Below are 10,288 nucleotides of genomic sequence, written 5' to 3' on the forward strand. Positions count from 1 at the left end.
AAAAAAAAAAGCCCAGGAACACATGGGGTTAGTGCAGAGTTCTATCAGACCTTCAAAGAAGACCTAATTTCAATTATTCTCAAACTATTCCACAAAATAGAAACAGAAGGTACTCTACCCAATTCATTGTATGAAGCCAAAATTACTCTGATATCTAATCCACATAAAGACTCAAAAAGAAAGAGAACTTCAGACCAATTTCCCTTATGAATATCAATGCAAAGATACTAAATAAAATTCTCACTAACCAAATCCAAGAGCACATCAAAACAACCATCCATCACAATCAAGTAGGCTTCATCCCAGGGATGCAGGGATGGTTCAATAAGTGAAAAACCAACAATGTAATCCACTATATAAACAAACTCAAAGACAAAAACCACATGATCATCTCATTAGATGCTTAGAAAGTATTTGACAAAATCCAAGACCCGTTCATGATAAAAAGTATTGGAAAGATCAGGAATTCAAGGCTCATACCTAAAAATAATAAAAGCAATTTACAGCAAACCAGTAGCCAACATCAAACTAAATGGAGAGAAACTTGAAGCAATTCAACTAAAATTAGGGACTGGACAAGGCTGCCCACTCTCTGTCTCTACCTATTCAATATAGCACTAGAAGTCCTAGCTAGAACACTTAGACAAGATTAATATAGTAAAAATGGCTATCTTGCCAAAAGCAATGTAAAGATTCAATGCAATCCCCATCAAAATTCCAACTCAATTCTTCACTGAGTTAGAAAGGTCAATTTAGCCCAGCAGTGGTGGCTCACTCCTTTAATCCCAGCACTTGGGAGGCAAAGGCAGACAGATTTCTGAGTTTGAGGCCAGCTTGGTTTACAAAGTGAGTTCCAGGACAGTCAGGGCTATACAGAGAAGCCCTGTCTTGAAAAAAACCAAAACCAAAACTAAAAAAGAAAGAAAGAAAGAAAGAAAGAAAGAAAGAAAGAAAGAAAGAAAGAAAGAAAGAAAGAAAGAAAGAAGAAAGACAGACAGACAGACAGACAGACAGACAGACAGACAGAAAGAAAGAAAGAAAGAAAGAAAGAAAGAAAGAAAGAAAGAAAGAGAAAAAGAAAAAGAAAGGTCAATTTATAAATTGGAATAACAAACAACCTAGGATAGCAAAAACTATTCTCAATAATAAAAGAACCTCTGGTGGATTCACCATCCCTGACCTCAAACTGTACTACAGAGCACTTGAGATAAAAACTACATGGTACTGGTACAATGACAGACAGGTAGATCAATGGAGTAGAATTGAAGACCCAGAAATGACCCATATACCTATGGTCACTTGATCTTTGATAAAGGAGCTAAAACCATCCAGTCGAAAAAGACAGTATTTTCAACAAATGGTGTCGTCTCAACTAGTGGTTAGCATGTAGAAGAATGAAAATTGATCCATTCTTACTTCCTTGTACAAAGCTCAAGTCTACCTGGATCAAGGAACTCCACATGAAACCAGAGAAACTGAAACTTATAGAGGAAAGAGTGGGGAAGAGTCTCAAAGATATGGGCACAGGGGGAAAATTCCTGAACAACACTACTGGCTTGTGCTGTAATATCAAGAATGGACAAATGGGATCTCATAAAATTGCAAAGCTTCTGTAAGGCAAAGGAGTGTGTCAACAAGACATGAAGGCAACCAACAGATTGGGGAAAGATCTTTACCAATCCTAAATCTGATAGGGGACTAATAATCAATATATATATATAAAGAACTCAAAATTTTGAACTCCAGAAAACCAAATAACCCTATTTAAAAGGAGGGGTACAGAGCTAAACAAAGAATCCTCAATTAAGGAATACTGAATAGCTGAGAAGCACCTAAAAAGTTGTTCAACATCCTTAATCATCAGGAAAATGCAAATCAAAACAACCCTGAGATTCCACCTCACACCAGTCAGAATGGCTAAGATCAAAAATCAGGTGCCAGCAGATGCTGGCTGGGATGTGGAGAAAGAGAAACACTCCTCCATTGCTGGTGGGATTGCAAGCTGGTACAACCACTTTGGAAATCATTTTGACAGTTCCTCAAAAAACTGGACATAGCACTACCTGAGAACTCAGCTATACTATTCCTGGGCATATACCCAGAAGATGCTTCAACTTATAAAAAAAAAAAAAAAGACATATGCTCCACTATGTTCACAGCAGCCTTATTTATAATATCTAGACACTGGAAAGAACCCAAATGTCCCTCAGCAGAGGAATGAATACAGAAAATTTGGTACATTTACACAATGGAGTACTATTCAGCTATTAAAAACTATGAATTTATGAAATTCTAGGCAAATGGATGGATCTGGAAGATATCATCCTGAGTGAGGTAACCCAATCACAAAAGAACACACATGATATGCACTCACTGATAAGTGGATATTAGCCCAGAAACTTAGAATATTCAAGATACAATTTGCAAATCATATGAAACTCAAGAAGAAGGAAGACCAAAGTGTGGATACTTCAATTCTTCTTAGAAGGGGAAACAAAATACCCATGGAAGGAGTTACAGAGACAAAGTTTAGAGTAGAGGCTGAAGTAATGACCATCCAGAGACTGCCCCACCTGGGGATCTATCCCATAAACAACCACCAAATCGAGACACTATTGCATATGCCAACAAGAGCATGCTGACAGGAGCCTGATATCTTTATCCCCTGAGAGGTTCTGTCAGTGCCTGGCAAATACAGAAATGGATGCTCACAGATGGAGCACAGGATTCCCCAATGACGGATCTAGAGAACATACCCAAGAAAATGAAGGGGTTTGCAGCCCTATAGGAGGACCAACAATGTGAACTAACCAATACCCCCCAGAGCTCCCTGGGACTAATCTACCAATCAAAGAAAACACATGGTCGGACTGGTGTCTCTAGGTGCATATGTAGCTGAGGATGGCCTAGCCGGCCATTAATGGGATGAGAGGCTCTTGGTCTTGTGAAGTTTCTGTGCCCCAGTATAGGGGAATGCCAGGGCCAGAGAGTAGGAGTGGGTTAGTTGGGGAACAAAGGGAGGTTGAAGAAGATAGTGGATTTTTCGAGAGAAAACTAGGAAGGGGAATAACATTTTAAATGTAAATAAAAAATATCTAATAAAAAAAGAAAAGAAAAAATAAAAAAAGAAACTATATATAGTGTTTCAAATGTGAACATATTATTAGAACAATATTATAGTGCTAACAGTGATAGTGATCATAAGTAGATTATAAGTGAATCCTCCTAATACTCTATAGTTGGTGCCACCAGGTATATTCAGGTATAATAATGCTGTCTGAGTTTCTTTATACAGGGCTGGTTCTCTGTTCCCTGATGTCTGGAGTCTGATCGTTTGCTTATTATGCAGTTTCTTTTATGTCATTTGTTAAATGAGTGAGTTAGTTTAAGTTCAAGCTTTCCTTCAGAACTAAGTTCTATAAAATTAATATACTCACTCCAAAAATAATTTATGATATGTGTGATCATGTGTGTGTGTGTGTATGTGTGTCTATGGAGAGTGGGCATGTATGAGTGCATTTGTGACCACATGATTTATAAAATAGCAACTACTGTGTACTGTCCATGACAGTTATTACAAATTTTATTTTTTGACTGATTCAAGTGATGATAGTGGTTGTAAAAACTCTTATTTCTTCAGGTATATTCAAAAGGCTGAAATTTGGTGATTCTGTTTTTTGGCATCATCTGAGTCATACCGACGTAAAGTCTTAAAATGATGTCTTGATCAGAATTAATATCACTATTGGCATCTTAATATGACAACATGCCTCACTGCATAATCTGCGAAATCAGCTTAGATGTGCCCAATCTTAACTTTTGAAGCCTGGAAGATAGGACATAGCAATAGATGACAAAGGGACACTGAGTACCCACATCTTTAGGTAGGTAGCATACATGCGAATGCCATTTTCTATGGTACTTTTTTCGTATTCATTTGACATAAGCAATCCACCCCAAGACACTTAAGATAGAAATAATAATATAATTTGGGGAAATTTGCTAAAAATATAAATAATCCAGAAACACTTGGTGCATATTTAGATATCATATTTTCCACTGAGAAGGCACATGGCATATTTTAGTTTCCCAGGATTCCAGGTGATGCTGTTGTAGAAATAAATCATTAAGGAATCTTTGGAAAATTTGATGAGCAAGGGATAGGACCCAATAGTTGCACAGTTTTGGTTTTCCTTTAAAGTGACAGGCAGTGATACATCCTAGATATAATATTGACCTTTTATATCTCATGGTAAAGAGCCCAGAAATGGTACTAATATTAATACTGGCAGAAAAGTGTGAAACTAAAATAACAGATAACTTTTCTATTCTGCCCACATAGTCAGCATTGAAGGTGATTTTGACATAGAACTGTAGCCTCCCCCAGCCTTGAGCAGGCTGACTCAGACCTGTTCTGCCACTGTCAGCCCACCTAGTGTGGAGTCTTTTGGCCTAGATGAGGTCTACTGTTTTGCTACATCTGGGGTTGTCTCCAAGACACCACTAACCTCTGAGAGGCTGAACCTATCTTCCTGAGACGATCCTGACTAGGCAATAGCCTGGTGATAGAGTGGAGAGAGCCTGGTGACAAAGCAAGGAGAGCCTGGCATGGTGGGGGATTGGCTTTCCGCCTTTTAAGTTCAGACTCAAAAAGTAAACTTTGGGCCTTGATCAGTATCTTTGTCTTGGTCTCATTTTTCTCTCTCTGTCTCTCCCATACAGCCCCAGCCTTCTTCTCCAGAACCCACTTCCACCCAGCAGGCAGCTACAGGTGGCACCCAACGTGGGTCCTGAACATGGAAGGAACAATTCGGGGAAACCCTTTCTTGGTGGAGTTCCAAAGATGGTATCTGGCACGGTAAGCAACATTTTGTATTCATGCAACTGCTGGCTTTAAACTTCATCTTTTTGAAATTGTTGGGGTAGATGTGAAAGGATACGGGCTAAGTTGGAACAGCATTGACCCGGCACTGATTCCACTTAGGGGTTGACAGTGGAAAATGGGATCAGAAAATTCTAAACAGGCATTTGTCTGCAGCCTTCAAGAGCTGCTTCAGGTGAGAGGAGCAGTGTTTGGAGAACAATTGCTAGAAGACTTTTCAGATCAGATAGATTCCTGCTGCCCATGGTTCCGAGGAGAAAGAACTTTAAATAAGAAAACCTGGGAGAGAATTGGAGAAGCTCTGAAAAACACCCAGGCAGATAATTTCACCCTCTGCCTCTAGGTGCTCATAAAAGGTGCTGTTGATGAAGAGACTACGCAGGAGAGCTTGAAGAATCTCAGAAAGAACACCTGCCAAGAGGGTTTTCTCAGAAAAGGGCCCTCTCAACCCTAAATTAAAAGTTATAGAGATCCTAGTGATGAACAATCTCATTCAGAAAAAGGAGCAGTCAAATATTATGACAAGGATTTTCCTCTTTGTGAACCTTCTGCCCCACCTATGGCCTCTACTGTGGGAGATGCTACTCAAATGGACATGCAACTAAGTAAATTAGAGTTTGAAATTAAGTTGAAGAAATTGACTAATGAGCTAAAAAGGGTGCCAAGTACAAGGAAGAACAGCTATTCTGAAATATACCAATCGCCCGTTAGAAAGAGCTGTGAGTCAGGCTCTCCGGAAAGGGCAGGATGCATCTGACATTGTAGCTTTCCCTATAGTTGAGATAATTGACCAGCAGAACAATAGAGTCAGACAATATCAGACTTTGGAGTTCAGGGTGATAAAGGAGTTAAAAACAGCTGTGGCACTGTATGGCCCTTCAGCTCCTTTTACACAAGCATTATTAGATACTGTGATGGAGTCAAATTTAACTCCCCAAGATTGGAAGACTTCTTGTAAGGCTACCTTGTCAGAAGGAGATTTCTTACTTTGGAGTTCTGAATGGTGTGAAGCTAGTAAGAGAAATGCCGCTTTGAATGCTCAGACAAGTAACCCAGACTGGGATGTTAACATGCTTCTAGGAGAAGGTCAATATGAAAGGAATGCTAATCAGATTGGGTTTCCTGTTGGAGTGTATGCGTTGGTTGCAATGGCTGCCCGCCATGCTTGGAATCAGTTACTGACTAAAGGGGATCTTAGTGAAAGTTTAGCCAATATTCAGCAGGGCCCTAAAGAGCTTTTCCAGGACTTTGTGGCTAGGCTATTAAAAGCAGCTAGTAGAAAGGGCTCTCCCATACAGCCCCAGCCTCCCTCTCAGGAACTGTAACGTGTATGCTACATAGAACTGTTGCAGGATTTCCCCTGTCCAATCACATTAGGGCAGTGGGACGCTTGTGATTGGACAGAAGAAGGGAGGCAGAGCTAGGAGTTGAAACAGGAATAGAGCTCTGAGGAGGAGAGGGAGGACCAGAATGGAGGCTGACATGGTGTTATCAAAAGGTTAGAATAATTGTGTTAAAGCGTTATCATTATCATTTGGCTCTGAAATTATTGTATTCGCATCTTGTAAATTGTGTTATTATTGATACATAAATCTGATTGGCTAATTAAGCATTAAGAGTCTTGATTCTACCGGGTAATTAGGTGTTGAGATGGTTAACCAGGGATGTGTGGGGCATTGAATGAAAGTGAGAGGAACTCTGGGGGCCCCATCTGAGAAATGGCCCAGTGGGAGTCATATGGCCTCACAGGGCTGGCGACTTGGTGGGCCTAACTGAGTGAGTGAGATCACCTGGTGCAGGGGCTAGCTAGCTCTAAAGAGTTGTTGGTGGTGGCAGGAGCAAGGGAACGCAGCTTGGCCCAGCTGAGAGTTGGTGGAAGCACTTTTTAAATATTTCCCCCAACATAGAACTACACTTTTAAATCCCATTTATTATTTTCCTATATTGGACTAGATGAAATCTATGTATTTGCTGCACTGTTTCTTTCCATTGAGACTCTAAATGAAAGCACAATTTAGAGAGAAAACTGATAAATCCTTATATCTTCTTCTTAACACTATTCAGAAATTTATTATGTACACAAACATCATACAATGGTATTTATGGTCTGACTATGTAACCTTAATTAGCCTAAGATTCTGTATATAGGCAAGGCTGAACTGAATTTACAGAGATCTACCTGCATCTGCTTCTTAAATGTTGGGATTAAAAGCCATCCTTCCCTGCTTTAACAATCTTTGTTTGTGTAATTTTTATTTTTTTAAGTCAGCATATATGTGAAGCATGCAATTACATAACTCATGCAATTAGAGTAATTCAGCTTAATCAGAAATTTACAGTCCTCCTCCGCCTCCTCCTCCTCATCATCATCATTTTACTAACTGGTCAGCCCTGGGATCATCGACATACAAGTAGCATACATACTGAGAAGGTTGTATTTATATTTAGGAATATATATGTATATATGTATGTATATACTTATTAATCAGATATCTCTTTGGAAAGCACTTAATAAGGGCACAAGGCAGGAAGTCCTTAAAGAAATGGAAATAGTCTTACTAATACATTCAAAATTGAGCAACATGTATACTATGATTTTATAAGGTACAAATTAGGAATTCTTTGGCTGCTGAATTACTGTAATTGCATGAGTTATAATTCCAGATCACAAAGTTCATTCAGTGTATTGTGAAAAAGATGAACAAGCAGACTTGTAAGCAGAAGTACCCCTGTGCTTATTTTTCTACAGTTGTTAATATATCCAGGTTTATTAGTAAGAAATGAAGATGTATATTTGAGGTTAAATGTAAAAAGCAACAGCATTAACTGTGATGAAAGCATTTTAGATTTGATTTCACTCCTGTACTCTTCTCTGTAATGGCTATACTCAGTGGAATTATATTTAATCAACAGTTTGATGGCTTGGACTGTCTGATATTGCATCATTTGTACTAGAACAAATTCAGTCATATTCCAGCACTGAGCCTTTGTGCAAGGCTTTCAATAAAAAGAATAGTCCTCTTAAGTAGGTGGTTCACACAGACTCTACAAACCCACACAAAACAAAATCAGATACTCATGTCATGACTTCACAGGATACTCATGTCATGCCTTCACAGGAATTTCAATTTTATTTAGGCATCTTAAAAGGTGAATAATTGAAACCAAGCCCAGTAGAACTCATGCATTTCAGTGGCTATTATTAACAGAAGTGAGAACAGAAAATATTTCGTGGATTTGTGACTGTAAATTTGAGAGTAAGCATAGAGAACAAGGATTGAAGAGAGGAAATTGAAGTGGGAAATGCTTAAAATATATGCTGACTTAAAAAATTAAAAAATACACAACTGGAGGAGTTGATTATATATTCTTGTTTGGATTACAAACTTGTACAATATAATAGGCTAAATTCTAGTGGTTTAACTCCAAATTTCAACATGCCTCTGTTGTATGATCTAAAATTCCATCCCTAGCTATCTGCCCAAGATACTTGAATTCATATGTGCACAAATGATTCAACAATCAGTATCTACAGCCGATTTGTTAGAAATCACCTTAAAATAGAAAAAAAAGTTAGATAACCTTCTATTGGATAAACAAGTAGCATTTTATTTGTACAGCACCATTTTATTCAGAAATATAAAGGAGGAATCTATGTAACATGTGACTGATCACCAGATGTATTGTCGGTTTCAAAAGAAAATTTGCAACAACGAATTCATGCTTCCATCAGATAGCACATTCTAGAACAAATAATATCTATACATAAAAACATAGACCAAGATATTTTTGCAAAATTGATTATAAGTTTCTGTGATAAATCAGGAGGAAAGTCTGTAGAGACAGTAAACTGATATTGTTAAATTAGTTCACATTTATTTGAGAAACAAGAATTTCACTGCTTGAACTTGCGTCTACTCCTTGGTAACTTCTACATAGATTCCTGCTGTTCATTTGTAATTAATCCCCTTATACACTGTCCTGTTATCAACCCTGACCATTATACAGAATACCACTTTTATTAATACTGTGGTAAATTACTCCTTGAGCCTTTTAGTACTGCAATTCTTTTTGTTAAATGTAATTTTAGTATTAATTCTTTGAGAATTTAAAACCATCTATTTTATGTATGTATTTTGGTCATATTCACCCCCACTCCTCTTACTACTGGCTTCTAGATCCACTCACCACCTCATTATCTCCCTACAAATTTGTGTCATCTTTTAATTTTTTTTTAAATATCCCACCAACATAATTTATGCTGACATCTACTCTTAGGTATAGTCACATCCATTGGCACATGGTTGACCAACCAGTGGCCATATCCTTAATGACATCTGATTCTTTCTCATCATCAATAGCTCAGTAAAGAGTCAGGACTTGAGAATGCTCTTGCTTTTCATATTAGAATAGTGACTAGCTTGATCATGTGCAGGCAACCAGAACTGCTTTGAGTTCCTGATTGCCTCAATACGTATGTCTAGAAGAGAGGGCTTCAATCCAGTCTTCCTGGATCTCTGCCTCTGTCTACCTTACTGGCTCTTCATATCCCATAGGCTTTGAGTATCTATGAGGAGAAGGGTGATAGAGATGTCTGATTTGTAACCAAATGTTACACAGTCATCTTTTCTCTGTACCACTTCAGAGGCCCAAACCATCAATCCACTGCACAGACTTTTTTCTGATTTGGACTTTGAATTGTATAGGAATAAAGATACAAATTTAGACAGCTATATGCTACTATGTCCATTTAGCAAAACAAGCATAGTGGGCTCACCCCTAGAGCCTCTGTGTTCTGCATGCCTAGGTTATTGACTTGATTTATAGCACCAGGTATTTTGTTGTATAAGTCTATCATTTCCCAAGTTGAAATTCTGCTTCTGATTTGTTATTGGGGAATTTCCAGTTCAGAAGTAACATACTAGCTAAAAATTTGAGCATTTTGTTTACCACCTCTCTTAGCAATAAATCTTGTAGCTTCTGTAAGGGAGAGGATGATGATGACGACGACGACGACTACGACGACAACAACAACAACAACAACAATGACGACAACGATGTGATGGTTATTTTTTGTTGTTGAAATTAGATTCTTGGTTGGGGAGGCAGAAAACCGGCCTGAGTAAAGCCACAAGCCTCTTCCGGTCTGACCAGCACCAGAGTACCTAGGGAGCAGGGTCAGCTGACACCCGCCAGCTACCCACAACACCCGCCACAGGATCTTAAGACTTCTGGTGAGTGGAACACTGCGTCTGCTCCAATCTTTAAACAGTGACAACGATAACAACTAACCCCAGAGATTACCAGATGGCGAAAGGTAAATGTAATAATCTTACTAACAGAAACCAAGACCACTCACCATCATCAGAACCCAGCACTCCCACTTCGCCCAGTCCAGGGCACCCC

General features: G+C 38.6%; 1 long non-coding RNA gene across 1 annotated transcript in view; it reads left to right on the forward strand.

The window, feature by feature from the left end:
- The first annotated feature begins 4,722 nt into the window (after window positions 1-4,722).
- Window positions 4,723-10,288, forward strand: part of LOC110304378 — an 82,209-nt gene continuing 76,643 nt past the window's right edge. Inside the window, exon 1 of the long non-coding RNA XR_002379074.1 lies at window positions 4,723-4,858. This is a non-coding gene — a long non-coding RNA (uncharacterized LOC110304378). The remainder of the gene's footprint in view (window positions 4,859-10,288) is intronic.

The sequence above is a fragment of the Mus caroli genome, chromosome 11 (assembly GCF_900094665.2).
Source record: "Mus caroli chromosome 11, CAROLI_EIJ_v1.1, whole genome shotgun sequence".
NCBI classification, from domain to species: Eukaryota; Metazoa; Chordata; class Mammalia; order Rodentia; family Muridae; genus Mus; species Mus caroli.